Genomic DNA, 22,928 nt, shown 5'->3' on the forward strand with positions numbered 1-22,928 from the left:
GCTGGAACAGAAATTAATTCAACGTTAAGAATCTGAGTGGGTTGGCCTTCACAAGTGTTCTCTATTAGATTGAGTGAACTAATGACACTAGACTGGGAGGAGTATCACAGATCAAATGTACAGTATGGGCAGGCAACTGCAAAGCCACCAAGTATAAGAACACACAACACTACGGAGGGTGGCTGGGAAAAAAATACAGTTCTTAGCTGTAGCCACTAAATGAAAGTTTTAAACAGATCAAGGAGCAGACTCAAGAATGCTTTTAACAGACAAAAATGCACAGAAAAGTTCAGATAGAGCACTCACAAACAGAAAATACAACTCTCAGTATGAAAAATCAGTTTACAGTTAAGTAATGTTAAAACAGTTTAAAACAGTACATAAATGCAGCGAAACAATAAAAAAGCTTTATAACAGTGCAAAAATATAGTAGATCAACTGTATAGCACAATTATAAGCATTTCAGAAGTGCAATTCAGTGAAATAAGTTTAAGAAATAACTTAGCCTGCTCTTGGAATCTTAAGGAATTTCCAGTTATGCAATGCAATCCAGAGCCTGACAATACAAGCAGAACCTTTATAAGACACAGGGTTTATATAGCAGTAAGAATGGAAGAGTTGGAAGATCAGATTACTACTCAGCCCCTGCTATTATCCAATCACTCGTACTACAGAATGTCATTAGGCCTTGTTACTCTCAATAATAATGAAGACAATCAGCAGAAAATGGCTGCCAGAAACACAAACAAAACTTCCAGCCTACACAACAGGCCTCTATCAAGATTATGCCACCTGAGCAGAACACAGAAACCTCATTTTAAAAGCATAGAAAGAACACCCACAAAGAGAAAAATCCAAGTCTCAGTATGAAAAAGCAGTTTACAATTTAGTAATTTAAATTAAAAAAGCAATTATAGTAATGCACACTATTACAGTTCCTAGCTGTAGCCACTAAATGAAAGTTTTAAACAGATCAAGGAGCAGACTTGAGAATGCTTTTAACAGATAAAAATGCACATAAAAGTTCAGATAGAGCAATCACAAACAGAAAATACAACTCTCAATATGAAAAAGGAGTTTACAGTTAAGTAATGTTAAAACAGTTTAAAACAGTACATAAATGCAGTGAAACGATAAAAAAGCTTTATAACAGTGCAAAAATATAGTATATCAACTGTATAGCACAATTATAAACATTTCAGAAGAGCAATTCAGTGAAATAAGTGTAAGAAATAACTTAGCCTGCTCTTGGAATCTTAAGGAATTTCCACTTATGCAATGCAATCCAGTCCCTGACAATACAAGGACATGACTGTTGCAGTTTTTAGTCAGCATGAATTCAGTAAGTTCTTCATCAACACTAAACAGACACATAGGAGCTGCAAAGTAAGCAGCCATACCTTTTCATGTGATGAAGACAACTGCCTAAGGCAGACAGTCACATGACATCCCAATTGCACCATAGCCTTATGGAATTCTTAAGGACAGACTACACTATAGATTACTGCAACAATGTAGCTTCAGTATAGGAGCAGCTGCAAAGTTGGGGGCTCATTGACTTTTGATTTATTCTGAAGGTCAAAAACTGATCTGCCTGGGAAAGCATAGTATATAGTTATGCAATAGGAAATGCTTTTAACTTGTGCCCAGTAAGGGCTACATTAAGACAGGGATCATGATTCATGAGTGTTTGGAAGTGACAAGGTAGAGTATTTGGGGACCAGGATAGAAGAAGGTATACAGGGGTGCAGTCAATGTTTAATTCAAAGGAAGTGATAAGTTGGCTGGAGATAGATACCATGGATTATGGAGCATGTTAATTTAGGAGAGACAGAGGGACAGACTTATGGATGAAAGGACAGGCAGCTGGGGGCATATAAGAGGCAGGGGGTCAAAATCAAATGGTTAACAAAATACATGGAGATATTAAAAAAATAAATATGCATATATACAATAAAGCATAAAAAGGAAACATTAAGTTAGCAAGCAAATCATATAACACTCTTTATGGGCTAGGCCTTCTTAATTTATATAACACATCTTATGGTGTTTTTAAAGAAGGTGATGAGATGGTTAGGGTCAGATATCATTGATTATGCAACTGATTTATTTGGAAGGGACAGGGCAATGGACTTGAGGTAAAAAGATAGGTAGCTAAGGACCTAAAATTGCAGTGGTGGGGGTCAGAAAGATATAAAAATGCATACAGTTATAAAATGTTAAATAAACAAATATATAATACAGTAAAATGATGGTAAACTTTAATTCAATGATTAAATCATATAACAACACTCTTTTGGTGTTACAGTCTTCATGGAGGGACATTACTTTGTTCACTGGCTGCCTAAATAGTAAGACTTCACCCACTTAGACTGACACTACAACCAAACCCCAGGGTCATAAGGGTTATGCTGAAAGGCTATAGAGACAGTAGGTGGGCCTATTTCACCTGTTGTTGCTTAACTGAGAGTATTAGCAGCCCAAGACAGTGAATATGATAATCCACTTGGAAGGGAATAACATTGGCAATACTACAAAAGTATGACTAAACGAATAGATCCTTGATGATTACCTCACATATGGACTAATTTTCGCAATATCCATGCTATATAGTCAGTAGCTTTACCTAGGAAGGTGTGGCATAGAAATTGCCTAGTAGTGGAAACATAAGAATATATGAAGGCTATTAACAGAAAAGTAAATGAGATTTAAAGAACAGATGCCATTAATATGAACAGCATGAACAATTGTCCCCAAAGTCCCACAATTGTGCTATAGAGAAGGCCTGCAATAACAATAAGTACATTAATAGCCTTTTCTTCATGACAGATTTGGAAGAATAGTACAAGGGAAAGTAAGTAATGAGGCAGGGTCAAGAATAAGACAAGGGAGGAGAAACTCTCGCAGAGCATGATCACACCTGCAAGAAGTGGATGAAAAGAATAAGGCAGGAAGAGGTTAATAGAAGTTCGATATAAGAACGGTTTATTCATTTATTGTATTTATTCTTTGTTGACTGGGTTTATTCCCACTAGGCTAGTAGCCTCATTTCAGGAGAGATGCAATATGGTAGTTATACTACTATGGGAAATTCGGTCAGGGCATCAGGGAACTTCCACTATTTTTCAGTCTAGGGGAACACATTAGTGTGTAGCACGTCTATCATCCTGTTTCCAATCCAAGCATGAAGGTGGCTCAGAGGAGCAGGAAGAAATATGGCAACAAGCAGGCAGCTCAGAGAGAGAAAAGAGAATGTATTTTTGAATTTAGAAATGGTAGAAAGAGTAACAAGTAATGCGGAGGCAGAGAACTTGGTCATACCAGAGGAGAATGAGGAAATAAAGCAACAAAATGTCGCAGAGAGTGTGAGAGATGAAGAAATGGATTCAGAAGTTATTTTTCAGAAAACAAAAATGTTCAAGGGAAATATTGAGAACCAGCAGGATTGCATTATTACAACCTTCCAGTCAAGAGGGTTGCAGGATGATTATCTCAAGGATCTTATTAACCAAAGTTAACCAGAGAGTGAGGTAACAGCATCCTGAGGAAAACTGATGGAGAAAATACAAGAAGAAGAAGAAATGGCAAAGGAAGCAATAGAAAGAAAATCATATGCATAGAAGGTAAAAGAAGGGGTGAAGAAAATCAAGAAGGTGAAGGAGACAAATAAAAAATACACCATAAGAATAAGTAGCAAAAAGAAGAAGGACTGGAATGGTATAAAGTATGGGACTCTGTGGTTGCACCTTTGGGGTTTCACCTACAGAGGTAAGAGCATTCATTCTTATTAATAGAGAGACATTTTGTGATCTATTTTTTGAAATTGGACAAGCCATGGAAAATGTTTTGGTAAATTATGATAAAAAGAACACTAATCCATGGTCAGAATATGCGATAGAATCATTCCATAGAGAAACAAAAAAGAGAACACTAGTGCAATTTAGAACTGAAATTGAAGTAAAGCACTTAAAAGAACAACTATTAACTGTGTGCAAAGATGTTTTGTATATGGTCTACTATCAAAATGTTGAAAGTAAAAAAAGTCACTTGACTTGACCGAAATGACATTCTGAATTTGGCAATGTCACTTTCATGGAATGTTGAAAAATCATCACCTTGACTTCCCTTTCAAACAAATTTGAAATGTCAGGAGGTGATGTCAGACCCTCAGGAAGTTGTGCTGAACCTGCCATATGACCCCCTGCAAATTATATATTCCAACTCCAAAATCGCACTACAGTAAGGAAAAAGGTAAATTTCCAGATCCCCACTGTAGTGCGATCTCCAATCAGAACATCCATCTCATATTAGCAAATGCACACTACCATTCATTAATGTGAGTTTGAACATTCTCAGAATGGCATTACAGAAACTTGAAAACACGCATTTGCCAGTCCACATTTTGATAGAAAACCATGCTATACACATTCCTAGTATAATTAAAGTATGTGGCAGTAGAGGTTTTGTGAAATAGAGGACAGCCCAAAATGTGTTTTTTCTGTGGTAAAGATAATCATTTAATAAATGATTGTGATAAAAGAAAATGTTTCATATGTGGTAAACCAGGTCACAAAGAAAAGCCATGTGAAATGAAGTGTAAGAAATGTGGTAATACAGCACATGTTTGGTTAGAATGTGATGAAGATATGTAGCCAATAGGAAAAAAGAATCACATAATTTAGTACAAGTTACAGACATTAATAATAAGCAAGAAAAACAAACTGACATGCAACAAAACAAAGATTTTGTAATAGATACAAAAGAGGAGGAGAAAGAAAAGGAAACATTCAAATGATACTAGTGAAGAATATACAAAGTGGCATGTAGTAAGAGGAAAAAATAATTCTATAGGAAAAAAGAGTGAGAAAAGTTTAAAATTGCCAATCAAACTGGATGAATGTTGTCATCCATGATATATTTGTGATATTTAGTATAATGCACATGCACATGTTCCTACAGCTAATAAGATAGCTCTGATAACAACATATTTTGAGATATAGACTAAATATTCACAGATCAGGATTTTGCTTTGCTGTTCTATAATACATTCAGCATAGCCATGGTTAAAAGTGTCAACACTGTCCACTACACTAGGCTTAATATAAAAGTCAGTAGAATGCTAATTATTTAAACTGCATTTAATTATATATTACAGAGGACCTTCTTACTGCTGTTAAATGTTATAAACAAAGTCTGAATAGCAGAAGACTGCCAGAAACAGAAATTACTGAAGAAATGGAAAGTCATATTTTCTTTGTAAAGATAGCATCAAAGGTAAGTGTGATAACTTGTCTCTATTACTTATATCATATGTAAGTGAGAATGTTAAACAGTAAAAGCACTTTATTTTGAAATTCCTAAAGCCAACAATTTAAATGTGTTTGAAACTCAGAAATTCAGGATGGATTAATCTAGCAACACAGAAAATAAGAAGAATTAGTTGTGGCCACTGGCCGAATTGAAGGCTACATATATATATATATATATATATATATATATATATATATATATATATATATATATATATATAGATATATATATAGATTCACTTCATAACACTGAAACCAAAACACTGAAAATTCAAAATCTTAAAAACTCAAAACACTGAAAGCACATATCGTACATATACTGAGTTTAAACAACATAAATCATACCACTTTCCACCAAGTGTAAGCAGGGGGGCAAGCACCCCTGCACCCCCCATGTGGGGGCTGTGACCCCCAAACCCCCTGCTACTTATATATATCAACTCCAAGATTGCACTTCACTACACTACATATATATGAAACAGGAAAAGGGGTCAGATCAAAGCCTTCTAATACATAAACCAGCATTCACTTGCTTCTTGGCAAGTTGATAAGAGATTGTGTTTCTTTCACTGAGTGTGGTAACTCTGTCATATCATCCTTTCAGCAAACCAACTTATTCAAAGCCAAAATATTTAATAATACTCATTAATGTTACAGTTAGATTCTTGTCTTCAGTATCTTTTCTTACCTCACTTGTACAAATGTGTACTTCCCATAAACACACTCAAATCCCAAATAAGAAAAACAATGTCCATCTATGTCAAATGTTTTGTGACTGGAATGGTCGTGCAGTAACAGTGACATGAATTTGTTTGTCAGAGTAGCAAAATATTGGTATGATTCTGTGAAATGGAATTTGACACATTTTTCAGAATTTCCAAAGGGAATATATATCAAAAAGATTTGGGTCAAATATTAAATTGTCTGAATTATGAGTTTGCATTTGCAAAATGAACTGTGCCATGACACAATTCTTTCAACGGAAGTGAAGCAGTTTTATGGCTGTTTTTGTCATTTAAAGCAAAACAAATTTGACATCATGCTCTGAATATAATTTCACAAATTATTGCAGAATATTCTTTGGGATTATGAAAGAAAACAAAATTTGACAAGTGAAATATTCCTCAGACAGCTACAACAAACTGATCAGTGGAAGTGTGCCTTTAAACTAAAGACTGTTAACTGAATGCTTTGTTTAAGCTACTGAAATCAAATAGTTTCTATAAAAGATGTATGTTTTAGGTTTTGTGTGTGTGTGTGTGTGTGTGTGTGTGTGTGTGTGTGTGTGTGTGTGTGTGTGTGTGTGTGTGTGTGTGTACATGCAACTATACCATTTGTTCCAAGTATTGTATGACTTTTGGTGATATCTGCCATGTCATTTTTGTTGCTGTTGTTGATGATGATGTTTGTTTGTTTTATAGTGTGTTAACTTCTGTTCTAGTTGTATATTTTCTATAATTCGTGATCATACTGTACGGGTAATGGGACACTTTATCATAAATATGAAGAAAGTAAATTTAAGTAAGGGGCACTGGGTTCAGAGGGGCTTGCTCCTCTGCCAGAACAATTGTTTTGGGGAATTTTCTTTTGAGTTGTCATTATAACTGCATTTTTACATTGAATAGTATAAAATCATTTAATTTAATTTCTGTAGCTTTCAGATGTTAAGTCATTCAAATTCAAGACATGAATCCATGATAAATTATACATTTCTCAAAAAGTATTAAAAAAGACATCCATCCCTGATAAGTCTTACATCTCACATAAAACATTTCAGAAAGCTTGTGCCAGTGGTATAATGTGATAAAGCCCTTACTACAGCTAAAGTGACCTGAGTTTGACTCGCAATTTGGGTGAATGATGGCCCACTATCATCTGTTGCTACATGTGGGAAGAGCATGCATTCACAGTGCAGGGAATATAAGCATTCCTTGCAATGATACCAGTACTCACATCACCCACAGTGGTAGGGTTAGGCCATAAAAATAGAAATAAAAAATAGAAATGTTGTTTTCACTGGGATGCTAGCAAGAAGACAAACCCAGGGATTCAATAAATTCCGTGCAAGAATAAAACTATTCTTGTATGGAATGGTTCATGTCCATATAGCACAGCAGCACGCCTTGCATATTCATAAAGGCATGCTGCTATACTACCTATACGGACATGAACCGTGAGTGAGTGCAGGGCACGTGTCCAAATAGTACACGGACACTGAACATGCCCCCTTCACTCAGAAAGCGCCATATGGCACTTTCTAAATCAATCTGGCATAATATTAGAGATTTACTCTAATATTATGCCAGTATTTCAGTGTATGCAGACAGTGAAATGAAATAATGATCATTTCAGTCTCCGCAGACACTGAAATAAACATTGGCAACAAGAAAGTAATGCAGGGGGGGGTGTGACAGGTTCTGTGACACACCCCCTGCATTGCCAAAGTGCCATATGACACCTCCTCAACCTGCTAAAGCAGGAAAGGTGTACAAATGCACAAATAATGGCAGATAAATCTCTCAAAAGGGACACAACACAGATATTGTCCACAAAACATAGAAAGTTGATAGAAAACAGGTCATGCCTTAGCATGAATTACTGAAGGGTAGAAGTCTGAAAGCAAATGTATGCCAAAATTTCCCTTACAGCAGTGCATTTTGACAAGGCACAAATAATGGGTGTAATAAATGATAAAATTGGGACACGTCTGAAAAATTGCCCACACACACTTAAAAAGTTGATAGAAAACAGGATATGTATCATAGGAGTCCCTGAAGGATAGAAGCCTGAAAGCCAAATGAATGCCATTATTTCATGATTGCAGTCCTCAATGAGTTGTCAGAACACCAGAAGACAATTATAATATATATATATATATATATATATATATATATATATATATATATATATATATATATATATATATATATTTTTTTTTTCCCCCTAGGATAAGAAATGTTTAAGCGTAGCTAAGCAGGTGTGCGCATTATGGCCCTCCACTTACCATAGCGTAAACATCCCATACGGGATAAATGCAAATATACAGGTGAAATTTTGAAGCAGAGATAATGTAGTGGTTAGAGTCCCAGCTTTACATGCAAGCATTTCACAGCTTGAGTACCAGGGCAGGCAACTTTTTTTTTCTATGGGAAAGTAGTGCTAAAATTATTTTTTAAACTTAAATTATGTAGCAACTGTTTTTTGTCAACCAGGATAGTGTAGCAGGTCCAAAAGTGAGATGTCAGTCTAGAAAAGATGTGAAACCCCCATATAAACACAAGTGCCCCATACATTATAGTCACACAACAGTATAATTTAATGAAAGCACATAGGGGGATGTCATGGAAGGTAAACATAAAATCATAATATGTCAGTAATGATGAATCAATCCCACAATCCTGATACTCTATAAAATGAAATTTGAGCAATACTAAGTAGTGCTCAGCTGTGCTAAGCTGGAGTAAGCATTGGAAAGCAGTGCTCAACATCTATCCCTTTAAGCACTGCTAACCTTAGCTACGCAGGTTTGCATGTCACTTAGCTTAGCTCAGCATATTCAAAATGGTCCCATGATGGCAAAGGGTGGGAATTTGGCTCTATTTAAACCTTGCAGGTGGGAATACAGCCATAACCAGTTGTAGCTCATCTTTTCAGGCACTATGGCTGGCATAGGAGAGGGATTGCACATTCGGGTGCAACACTGGGACATTCAGGAGTCCAGGGTCATGATTGGACTCCTAGTGAAAGACCGTGAGGAAAGACTGCTGCAGGGCCAGTACCAGGGCTCACAGTACAAAGCTAAGGCCTGGGACCATCTCACATGTGATCTCACCAGTGCTACTGGCATCCATTGAACTGGTGAGCAGGTCTGGCACTATTTCGCTGAACTCAAGCATAGGAAGAAGGAGCTCTTGGACCACTAGATCCAAGATCCATGGGCACAGAATGTCCTAGAAGTGTGTATGTATCAGTATCAATTAGTGTTTACCAAAGTCTAGTCTGCATATGTGATTGATAGTTATGCATAAATGTTTCTTTATCTCCTGTACAGCTGCAGATGAGAGGGCTGTGATGCCAGCAAGTTGCTAAGGGTCTATACCATGAGACATCTTAAAATGTCGACTCTCACTTGTTTGATACAAAATGTCAAACTCCAACTTTCCCAAATGGCTAAATCACCGATTTCTTTCCAACGGAAATAAATCGGTTGGCCAAACAACAATGCCACACAAAAACAAACATATTTAAGTGGGGGGCTTCACCACCCACAACCCCCCAACATGGGGGGCTGTGCCCTCCACATCCCCCTAACTAAATATTCTAACTGTGAGACCACACTGCAGTCAGGAAAAGGGCAGGTTTAGCAGAACAGTCAAACCGATTTCTTTCCAACGGAAAGAAATCGGTGATTTGGCCATTCGGGAAAGTTGGAGTTCAACATTTTCATGTTGAACAACTGAGAGTCAACATTTTAAGATGTTGATCTCATGATATAGACCCGGTTGCTAAGGCTGCACTTAGAGGCTGGTGAGTACAAATCTGGCTTGCAGTATTCAGGGAAAATAAATAGAAAGGAGTAGAATGTCAACTGCCAGTAGGTTATAATGTGTACTGTGTGTAATGAATAAATGAGATGTTAGCAGAGTAATACTGATGTACAGGATATCTATCAATAAAAGTGCCAGTACCCTTCAATAAAACTAAAACCCCAGACTGTTGTGTTTACTTTGGTATGTGGCGGTATGAATCTAAATATGCACAGGTTCTGCACAGCAGCTATGGCTCTGACAGCATGAATTAATTGCGGCTCATCTGACAAAGATTGTGGAGCTGTAAAACAGGAGATCAACTATATGAAATGTTCCATGCAGCAAGATCTGATCCCAGAATAGTAATTTTTAAACTATTATACTCTATCACCTACAGCAGTGCTTTGTGTTAACCATTCCTTTCCAGATTGTAATATGTCAAAGAATTAATACACAGTACAAGAACTGTCTGCCATGCATGAATGTCAGAATTACAAGGTCAGATTGTCCAACCAAGAGAGTATTAGGCAGAAAACAGTCAAGCAAGAGACAGCAGCTCCTCAATAGCTAATTGTGTTAAAACACATTCTTGTTGTAGCTTTTTGCACAAACAGACACGGTTCCAATCCTGGGAGTGGTAGTAAGCTGTATGCATAATTTCACCCAAGAATATGTGAATATGTGTAGAAACAGTCAGGTAGTGTTAACAGAAATTTCCTCCACAGGTCTGCCAGGTAAGGAAATGTTTCTATTAGCTGTAAGAAGGCTGTACTAATACACTGTGTACAACACTTCTACTGTCCAACTCCAAGGCTGCAAATGACAGCAAGATAAGTACATACACCAAGCAGTTTTTTCCAATAAATGTCCCTCAAGTGTCATGCTGTCATGGCTAGTGGTCACCGCTGCCAATACTCAGGGTGAAAGATAGAAATCCAGGTGGAATATGGCAGTAGCACACACACACACAGCATGAGTGCAGGGCACCCCTGTCAGCGTCACATATGTAACCTTGAATATGTGTAGAAACAGTCATGTAGTGTTAACAGATATTTCCTACACAGGTCTGCCAGGTAAGGAAATGTCTGTATTAGCTTTACGAAGGCTTTAGTAATACACTGTGTACAAACATTTCACTGCCCAACCCCAAGCCATAGGTAGGTGTAAAGTGAGGTCATACCTGGAGTGTAATGAATAGAGAAATGATCAGTACAGTTGTGAAAAATTAAAGCCTATACAATTGTTAACTGACATCTCTCTCTTTCCCCCACCCTATCTGCACTAATAATTCATAAATATAATCAATGGGTATGTTTTTCTCCAAAACTACTGTTGGGACATGTGTCCTATTGTTCTACAAATATTGAATCATTTGATTATTAATGTACCCCATTCAAATACTATCATTGGTGGCCTGTTGCTATCAATGCAACTTGTATGTCGTTATGATGCCTACTGTTGTTCCATTTATGCATGTGCTGTGTTCACTATGTAACTGTTTCAAATCTGCTGTTTTGGGTTAATTGGAACACCCATGCATGCTGTTAAAATTAATTTTGAAAGGTTTTGTTCATGACTAACCAGCATGTTTTGTAAAACTTCAACACCATAGCACATCTGGGAAGACAGATCCTGGAGGATCCGATCTGGCCATGGCACCGGGCCCCAGCATGTCTGGGACCCAACCTGGGACCTCCTCGTCCACTGTTCCTGCACCACCTTCAGGTGGAACCGCCTCAGGGGATGGGGCCTGTCCCCACCCTGGGAGTGGGCACGGACAGCAAACCGTCACTTGTAGCCGGGTTCAGGGTTTGGTGCATAGCGCCATCCAAAAGGAGTTTGGTGGACAGATGCTCCAGATTTAGGGCCACCTGGCACATCTTGAGAGTCAGCCTGCCCCTCCTGTCCAGCCCCCAGCACAGCCACCTTTGGGGCTGTAAAGCTGCAGTGGTGACTGCCCATGGGTGGGGACCTCAGTCCCACTGTATCCATTTGGGGGCTTATGGGCATCTGATTCCCAACCACCCACCCTGTCCAAGGAGTTTACCCCTTACATGTTTCATATACCGTCCCTGTCTGCTGTCTTGTCTGTCTTCCTACCCAAATTACCTCCCCAAATATACCTACTATCTTTCCCCAACATCCCCACTCTCACCTTAAAAAAAAGAGCATCGGTTCCCAAAAAAAAAAAAAAGTTACGTCCCATACATAACTGTCCATTTTGCACTTGTCCACTGGACACATGTAATCTGGTCCAATTGGCTTGACAACACATTACTGTTGTCCTCACCCCTCTCTCAGGGGTTTGAATGTCCAAATTCACCTCCAAATTCTGTAGAAATTCACAGCTGTTGTTGTAGAAGAAATTGTCAGCTATGGACCTTTCCTACACCCGTTCTGCATATCCCTTGCTACCTTTCATACTGTACTTCCCTCTGTGTCCCCCTTTTTTACCACTTTCCTATCACCCTTTTTCTTTTCTTTTAAAGAAATTAGTGCAGGTGTAAGTGGGAATAAGTGTCATAAGTGAAGCTAAAATGGATTAACCGTAGCTTGGAATCGCTTACTGTCACGCAAACCTGCTTACAGCTGCTTAAAAGTGCCTTAATCACTCTGTATCCATCAGACCTTGTTCTGGCCAGAAACAAAATAGTCAACCCTGCCAGGTCTCAAACCCAGGATGCTGTGGTCTATAATCACAGCAACATACCACTACACCATCTGAGATATGAGAAGCTGTAATGCTTTAACAAACATATCATATCATATCATATCGATAATATCATATCATAAAAAAACAGCCCCAATTCTCAAATTCATGACCCTGTACCCTACAACAAGAGCAATGTACCACTACACCATAGGAGCTGTAGGAAGTGATGGTGCTTTTCCAAACATGTCATGCAATAGAGGCATACAACATTAGGGAGAAAGCTCTGTGGAATCATTCATGTGTTGTATATAGACATACACTCATATATAAATACATATATATTTATATATATATATATATATATATATATATATATATATATATATATGTCTGTTGAAGCATATATATGAAAAAGTACATACATAATATAGATATACATATATAAATATATAAAGGAAGGAATATATATATATATATATATATATATATATATATATATATATATATATATATATATATACACATATGTGTGTGTGTGTGTGTGTGTGTGTGCATATAACATGCAGTGCAGTCATAGCTCTGAACCATTCCTCTCAACCTCTTAGAAGAAACGTATACAAAGGCTGTAAAACTGGGGGGGGGGGTGAATGGGCCACATATAGGGACATATTTCAGATATCACTGTTATAAATGAAGACATTTGCTGCAGCAACAAGGTGCATTTCAGCAGACAATTACTGATGGATATGAGGATGGAATCTGAAATGTTATGTCATTATTTACTGACATAAATCCTTGGATCATCACAGTGATTTACCAGACAAATATAAATAAATTATGGAACAGAACAAAAGTATGGGCCATACATCTGGACATTCTGTGAAAATCCTGGCAGTGGAGAGTTATCTTAGAACCTCTTAGTGCAATGAATCTGGACCAAGCCTGACAAAGTGGGGGGACAAAGGCTTGAAAATAGGGACATATCCAAAATACGTGAGTAGATAAGCTGAATAACTTGATGTAGTAACACTTTATGTCCTAACATATCTTGACTAAAATATCACAAGTCTGGGACTCAATTGCTTCTCATTAGTTAGTGACCTCAATGTCCACATCATCCCACTGATGTGTCAGGAATACCCAACAGTTATGGGAACCAGACCAAAGATATCGGTCAGACAACTGGGCATCCTATGAATGTATAGACATAACACAACATTAGGGAAACTACACTCAGCTACCAAGCAACATCCAGACTACAATCAAACTGACATAACACTACCCAAATACAGCTCTAGGGCTGTACACATGCATTTGCAAATATAAGAGGCACTACAGGGATGTAACGCTAGTGGAAAACAGACACTGGTGTGAAAGTGCATACCCACAACCAATTGCACCACAGTCACAGTGACATACCAGTAAGCAAACTGAACACTACAGTATAATGACTGTGTAAGCAACAATATACCATTTGCCACTCACACATTACCCCTTCAAATACTGCCCCAAGTCCTAGTGTAGTGGGAATCTTGAGGTGTTACAGGACATGTCACGGTCTGCCTGTACAAACATATACAGGCGATAGGGGACCAGAAAACAGAGCAGCATGCACAGTCAGATAGAAAGGGCCCATGACACTCACATGTACCCCTCCTCCCTACCAGCCCAAACAACATGTACACACTACACTGCTACACAATCCCGACAGTCTGTTAACAATGTCCAGACATACACAGACTTCTCAAATGTACAGTTTCCCACAGAATGTATAGGCACAGGACTCATATCTATGGCCACTTCCTTATTACGTGTTTCGGGGTCTATGACATCACTGGGATGGTAGCTGGAATAAAGGCAATAAATAATGATATTAAATACCGCTAAACCATTTAGTGCATGACATCTAGACAAAGCCTGACATAATTGGGAGACAGAGGCCCAAACCCAGGGGTATATTGGACATATTGCTGTTATAAATTTAGACAGTTGTTGGTGTTGCTAGGTTTGTTGTCACATATCTTTTCTGAGGGATATGAAGTCAGTAACACCAATGGATGTTAGCCTTTACTGACTGCATTCCTCAGAGTATCCTATTGATTAGCCAAGGACAACAACTGTCTGAGGAACAGACCAAACATAAGAGCCATGCATCCGGACAGTGTCTAGACCTCTGGACAGTGTAGAGGTATGATTGCAGTCATGTAACAGAATGGAAATACCATTTCAGCTTCCAAACATGTCACCCAGCACCTTATGAAGCACAATAAGACCAATACGACACTCCCCCACATCAGCTTTGGGCAATTACCCATGTATATTCAAATATAGCATGCACTACAGGGTTGGAACTCTAGTGAAAAGCAGATAGTGGTGCAAAAATTTCCACCCAAAAACATTTTCACCACAGTCATAGCAACATACCAGTACCCAAAATGAACTCCAGAGTAGAACGACTGTCTGAGCAAACATATCCTGATTGCCAGTCACACACTACACAGACATACACTGGCCAAAATCACAGTGTACTGAGAATCCTGAGGTGTTACAGGACATTTCACAGTCTGCCCCTGCAAGCATACAGACCTGATAGACCACCAGCAGACATAGCAGCATGCACAGTCAGATAGGTAAAGGGTGTATGGCATTCACATATACTACTCTCCCTACCCAGCCCAACAAACATCTACACACAACACTGTTACACTCTTGGCAGTCTGTTCACAATGACCAGACATACATAACTGTCATATGTACAGATTTCCACAGAATAACCATGGCCAGGAGTCTGCTAGATCACTGCGATGATAACCGGAGTGCAGTCAGTAATTAATGATATACCATACCTCTGCACCTCATAGTGCAGGACATCTGGACAATGCATGACATACTTGGGGAATAGGGGTCTGGAAAGAGGGACATATCACACATAATGGTGTTACAATCAGGTGGTCTATCAGGTCTGTATGCTTGTCCTGTAACACCTCAAGATTCCCATTACACCGATAGCCTAGTACCAACCTATGAACCTATAAATAGTGTGGGAAGAAATAGTCAGGGAATTGTTATGACTAGGCTTGTATAAGCCCTAGGGCTGATAGCCTAGTACCAAACTATGAACCTATGAACCTATGAACAAACTGAAACAGTAGCTGGTGTTACACGTGTTGTTGTAATATAACATCCCTGAAGGATATGATGTCTGGAACAGCAATGGATGTCAACAGTTAGTGACTACAGTCCTCACATTATACTACCAAGCCCACAAAAACAGAAGTTGCTTGAGGAATCGACCAAACATAAAGGCAAACCTCTGGCCACTCTGTGGACAACATTCCAGTTGAGAGGTATGTCAGAGGCATATCACTGTCAGATGTCAAGTCACTCAGTAAATGCATGTCCAGATGAACCCTGTCAATCTAGCAAGCTCCGTATGTATAACAGCACTAATGACATACAATTTGTACCCAATTCTGGAGTTTTGTCCCCCATATTGTTGGGCTGTCTCCAAAAGTCTTGTCCTGTGAGGTATTCCCACCTACTGTCTGTGAAGCTGTAGCCCACACACCTCCGTAATGGCCCCTGCACAGGCAAGGGAAAGGGGCAAGGCTCACATGAAGGTCATCCCATATGTTGGAACTAGCAGCAGTATCCAGGCCCACACCACAATACTATGTGGGCACTTACATAGCTGTATGGCCTCAGCAATACCTGATAGGGCAACATCAACCCCCTCAAGGTAGGCTGAATGCCTGTGGGGGACAGCAGCAATGCACAACTACCATCATAGGTGGAAATAATCACAGGACAGGCCAAGAAGGAACAGGTGCCTCATTGGCAGCCATGTCACCTTGATCTGCATAAGCAAATAAGGTCACAGGTGATGTACACTAAGACTGTCTTTGAGTGCAAAATGGATACATCCACTAAGGCCAATCACTAGGACTTCCAGACATGTGTCTGCAATTCCAGAGGGAACACACATATCTGGTCTGTAGTGGTGGTCAATAACACCACATACACATATGTCATAGATATAGGCAACCGGCTGCAGACAGACGAAGTGTAAACTTTACCCCCCTGTCCACGCATAAATACACATGTGCATGTATAGCACCTGCCCCCCTCCCATCATGATCATGAAACAGGTCTGTAATACCCTCTCAAAGGCAACACACAGAGGTCACCATAGGCCTGATACCATTCCTAGCTGCATTCTACATGAACACAGGCAAGGGCTCTCAGACCCATTCTGCAGTGCAGTCAACCACAGCCTGAGCACTGGTGTCATCCCATCTGCACAGAGGACAGACAAAAAGTTGATAGAAAACAGGTTATGCATTAGCATGAATGTGCTGAAGGATACAAATCTGAAACCAAAATCTATGCCATTTTGTGATGGCAGCAGTCCTCAATAACATGGCCGAAAAACTAAATACTCTCCATTTAATATAATAATACAATATTAATACAATAGGAAATAAATAAAAATATACAGCTCAAATCCCCAAACCAAGGTAATGTAGTGGTCAGAATCCCAGCTTTGCATGCAGACATACACGGTTTGAGTACTAAAACAGACAATCCAATTTTACATGGGAAAGCAGTGTTGAAAGTACTATTTTCTTATTTAAATATGTGGAAAGTTATTTTTGTCTCCCAGGGTAGTGTAGCTGGTGTAAAATGTAAGTGTTCATGCATATATCATGTGAAACCACCATGTATACACGTGTCCCATTTGGTATAGTTACACCCTTTCCTACTGTAATGAAAGCACATTTTATATTTTATAAGAAATATATAAAAATATATATATAATATAATATAATGATATAATATTATAATTATGATATTATAATATAATAATATAATATAATATTATTATTATAATAATATAATATATATAGAAATAAATATATATATATATATATATATATATATATATATATAAAAGATATTTTATAAGAATGAACTGTGAGCAACGGTTAGGAATGCTCAGCGATGCTTAGCAGGTTTAAGCATTGCTCAAATGTGAATGCTAAGCAGCAGGTAGCGCAGCTAAGTGGATTTGCCCACTGGTAAACATCAATAAGTGAAGCCAACATAGATTAAGCATCTGTAAGTTTAATCGTGTGTTGGCATCGCTTAGCTTCACGCAAACCCATGCAAACCTGCTTACAACTGCTTAAAACTGCTTGAATCACTCTGTTTCCATCAGCCACTGTTCTGCCTAGCAGAAAAATAATCCACCCTGCCAAGTCTCAAAGCCAGGGCCCTGTACACCATAGTCAGAGCAATGTACCACTACACCATTTGACTTGTAAGGATTGCTGATGTCTTTTCAAACATATCATGCAGTATAGTCATTCAACAGTAGGGAAAATATTCCGTAAAATCAGTCAGGTTTTGTATTCATACATTTACACATGTATATATGTATGGAGATGCATATATCTGGAAAAATATATACATAATATAAATAGAAATGTATATATATATATATATATATATATATATATATATATATATATATATGGTTTTATTTTATATATTCAAAATGCTGAAATCCCGAATTTCAGCATTTCGAGTGCATGAAACCGAAACTTCAGAAAAGTGAAAGTGCGTAAACGCGAATGCGAGTATGCCAAATATGCTACGTTATGGGAAGTGTTGTTTGGAATGTTTGTGTTCGGACTTTCAGGTGAGTGAGTGTATGTGAGCATGTTTGTAATGTGTGTGTTTGTGTGTGTGTGTGTGTGTGTGTGTGTGTGTGTGTGTGTGTGTGTGTGTGTGTGTGTGTGTGTGTGTGTGGGTCTGCACGAGGGACTGTTCAATGTGTGTGTTTAAGTTTTGTTTTTTTTCTGTGTTTGTGCAATTTCGGAGTTAGTATATATATATACATATATATATATATATATATATATATATATATATATATATATATATATATATAGTTAGTCTAACTATCGACTAACTATCGTGGAGAGGACTTTGTGACTTTTTCGATCACCTTGACACAGTTTGTTTTTCTTGGTTTTCTGTACTTGCAATAGTTTATATATATATATATGTAGGGGGATGTGGGTACAGCCCCCCACGTGGGGGATGCAGGGGTGCTTGCCTCTCTGCTTCTGTTTAATGTAGGTATTTGAAATGATTTTCAGCGATTTATTGTTTACACAGTATGAAGGATTTTATCATAAGGTTATTAGTAGGGTTGAGAAGAAATGTGATAACATTTTAATAAGAAAGTGAAGAAATTAGACAGAGATTGTAAGCAGTATAAAAATTACTTTATATTCTAACTCCAGGAACGCACTTCAGTGGGGAAGAGGCCATATATAACTTTCAACGAAATGAGTTTCGGCCAAATGAGTTTTCATTGAAGTCAGCTTTCAGTCAAGTCTGCTCACCTATCTGAATTTCAACCAAATGTGTTTTCGACCAAACATAGTAGGCCCATAATATATATATATATATATATATATATATATATATATATATATATATATATATATATATATATGCTCATAACATGTAGTGGAGTCATACCCCACAATCATACCTCTCAACCTCTTAGTGCAAGAAATCTGGCCAAAGGCTGTCCAAATGGGGAGACAATGGCCCCAAACTAGGGACATATTTTAAATATTGCTCTTATAAATGTAGAATGCTGCCAGAGTGACAGGGTTTGTTTCAGCATATATGTTCTGAAGGATGGGAGTTCTGAAACTGAAAAGTATATCATCATTTACTGACAGAAATCCACAGATCATCACAGTGATTTACCAGGGATATAAAAATAATGAATCTGTGGAACAGACCAGAAATATGAGCAATAAATCGGGACATATTGTAACAATCCAGACAGTCGAAAGGTAGGCTCAGAACCCCTTAGTGCAACAAATCTGGACAAGCCTGACAAAGTGGGGATGAAAGCCATGAAAATAGGGACATATCTGAAATACTAGAGTAGATAAGCTGACACAGTTGCTGCAGTAACCCCCTCATGTCTGTCCTAACATATATTGACTGAAATAGCACAAGTCCAACACTCAATTGCTTCTCAATAGTTAGTGACTGAAATCCTCACATCATCCTACTGATGTGTCAGAAATACACAACACTTATGGGGGCCAGGCAACAGTAGATCCTACAAATATTTGGGCATAACATCACATTAGGCAAACTATACTCAGCTGCTAAGCATGTCACCAAGCACTGTCCAAACTACAATCAGACTGATACAACACTAACCTAATCCGCTAGGAGGAATTACACATGTATTGTCAAATATATCAGGCTCTACAAGATGTAACAGCACTGAAAAACAGACACCAGTGTGAAAGTGCATATCCACAACCAATAACACCACAGTCAGAGTGACGTACTAGTAAGCCAAAGGAACAGTACAGTATAAGGACTGTGTGAACAAAAACATCTCATCATGTTTGCTACTCACACACTACCCCTACATAGTATAGTATGATGCCTGACCGTGATATGGGACATGTCTTAGTCTGCCCCTACAAACATATACAGCCGATATACCACCAGAAACAGGTGCAACATGCACAGGCAGATAGAAAAGGAACCATAACACATACATCCACCCCCCCTTCCTACACAGGCCAAATAATATTGACACACTACACTGCTACACAATCCTGACAGTCTTTCAACAATTGCCAGAAATACATAGACCACTCAAATGTACAAAGTCCCACAGAATGTCCAGGCTTTCCCATCATATATAAGGCCTCCTCCATATAACATGTCAGGCAGTCTGATACAATACTGGGATGATATCAGGAATCTAGGCACTAAATAATCATATACCATACCTATCAACCTCTTACTGCATGACATCTGGACAAAGCCTGACATAATTAAGGGACAGAGGCCTGAAAACAGGGCATATTTGAAAATTTTCTGTTATAAACTGAGAAAGTTGCTGGTGTAACAGGGTTAGTTATAATATATCTTTTCTGAGGGATATGAGGTCAGAAACACAAATGGATGTTAGCAGTTACTGACTGCAACCCCCAGAGTATGCTACTGATTTTCCAAAGACAAAAAATGTCTGAGGAACACACCAAACATAGGAGTCCAAACTCTGGCCATTCTGCAGTTGAGAGTTATGTCAAACACATAACAGTGTCAGAGTTAAAATCATGCAGAAACTCCATGTCCACACAAACCTTGTTAGACTAGCATTAATCCAAATGTACAACAGCAATACTTTCATTCTGTCCCTATGTCTGGAACATTCTCCCCCATTTTTTTTGGCCTGCCTCCATAGTTTTGGTTGTAAAAGGTATTTCCAAATACCCTCTGTGATGCTGTTGTTCACACAGCTCCATGAAGTCCTCCTTACTGGCAAGGAAAAGGGCCATTGTCCAGATGAAGTACTCAATTATAGGAGTGTGTTGCATTGCCATTGGCTATATGAATGACAACACAGCTGTTTTGCATGCAATTAGCAAGTGGGAGACACCAATTGGTCCACAGGCCATCAGCTGCTAATGAGCATTACCTACAAAAGGCAAGCTGCTTCCTTTGCAAAACAGATGTACACCCTACATGCTTAACAGAGAGAGAGAAAAACAGTGAAAAGAAAAATAAACAAGCAGGATATAACCACCTACACTTTGAAAAAAAACAGGTATGTCAAACAAGTAAGCATGTAATGGACTTCAGTAGGGGGTATGTAAGAATGGGAAATAGGAAGTTTAACAAGACTTGATGTACTGATATATTGCTGATCAGAACCTATGGCCATAGAATCTGGGTCTGTCTGCAGTGACATAGATCATAGGTCAGGCCCCTGAATCACCCCAGGAAAAGACGGCTCACATATGACTACTACTGAAGTGTTTGTTGAACAATACTGACTGGGACAATGCTAGGCCAGCTACTGGGATGTCGTACATATCCATATCTTACTTGTGAATACAACTAGGATATACTTGTTTGTCTGAGAAATTTGAGAGACCTATACATGGTATTTGCATAGTAAAGTACTGTTGCAGACATGTGTGTTGAACTGCATGTGATATACTGACCTCATACCATTTAACTGTCCAGTGTTATGCACACTGACCATATGTGTGCCTCATATTTGTAGTCATTTACTCATAGAGTTATGTTATGTCTGGCAAATCATTGGCAAATCTGTGAAGACTGACATTACATCTCCTCCTTTTTCTTTTGGCTGTTCCCGTTAGGGGTCGCCACAGTGGATCATCTTTTGCCATTTCTGCCTCTCTTCTGCATCTTGCTCTGTCACACCAACCACCTGCATGTCCTCTCTCACCACATCCAGAAACCTTATCTGAGGCCTTCCTCTTTTCTCTTACCTGGCAGCTTCACCCTTACCATCCTTTCCCCAATATATTCAGCATCCCTCCTCAGCACGTCCATACCAGTGTAATCTTGCCTCTCTGTCTTTGTCTCAAAACCGTCCAACATGGGCTGACCCTCTCATATACACATTGCTACTCCTGTCCACCCTCATCACACCGAGTACATATTCCAACATCTGTAACTGTACCACATCCAGCTCTGACTCCTGCCTTTTTGTCAATGCCACTATCTCCAATCCATATAACATATCTGGTCTCACTACCCTCTTGTAGACCTTCCTTTTCATTTTTAATGGTACTCGTCTGTCACAAATCACTCCTGACACTCTTCTCCACCCTCTCCATCCTGCCTATACTCTCTACTTTACCTATCCCCCACAGTTGTCATTACTCTGAAATGTTGATCCCAATCATTTAAACTCATCCACCTTTGCCAACTCTACTCCTTGCATCCTCAACATTCCACTATCCTCCTCTCATTCACACACAGATATTCTGTCATAGCCCTGCTGACCTTCATTCCTCTCCTCTCTAGAGCATATCTCCACTACCCCAGGGTCTCCTAAATCTGTTCCCTACTCTCAATATAGATCACAATGTCATCTGCAAACATCATAGTCAATGGGGACTCCTGTATAATCTTGTCTGTCAACCTATCCATCACCATTGCAAATAAGAAGGGGCTCACAACTGATCCCTGATGTCATCCCACCTCCACCTTAAATGCATCCATCACTCCCACTGCAGACCTCACCACTGTCACACCACCCTTGTACATATCCTGTGCCACTCTTACATATATCTCTGCCACTCATGACTTCCTCATACAGTACCACAACTCCTCTCTAGGCACCATGTCATATGCTTTCACTAAGTCCAGAAAGACACAAAGCAACTTCTGACCTTCTTTGTACTTCTCCATCAACACCCTCAGAGGAAACATTGCATCAGTAGTGCTGTTTCCTGACATGAAAACATACTGCTGACCACTACTCTTCATCTCCCTGCTTAACCTAGCTTCCACTACTCTTTCCCATAACTTCATGCTGTGACTGATCAAAGTTATCCCTCT

Source organism: Protopterus annectens, chromosome 2.part2 (genome assembly GCF_019279795.1).
Source record: "Protopterus annectens isolate FY-2018-M chromosome 2.part2, PAN1.0, whole genome shotgun sequence".
NCBI lineage: Eukaryota > Metazoa > Chordata > Ceratodontiformes > Protopteridae > Protopterus > Protopterus annectens.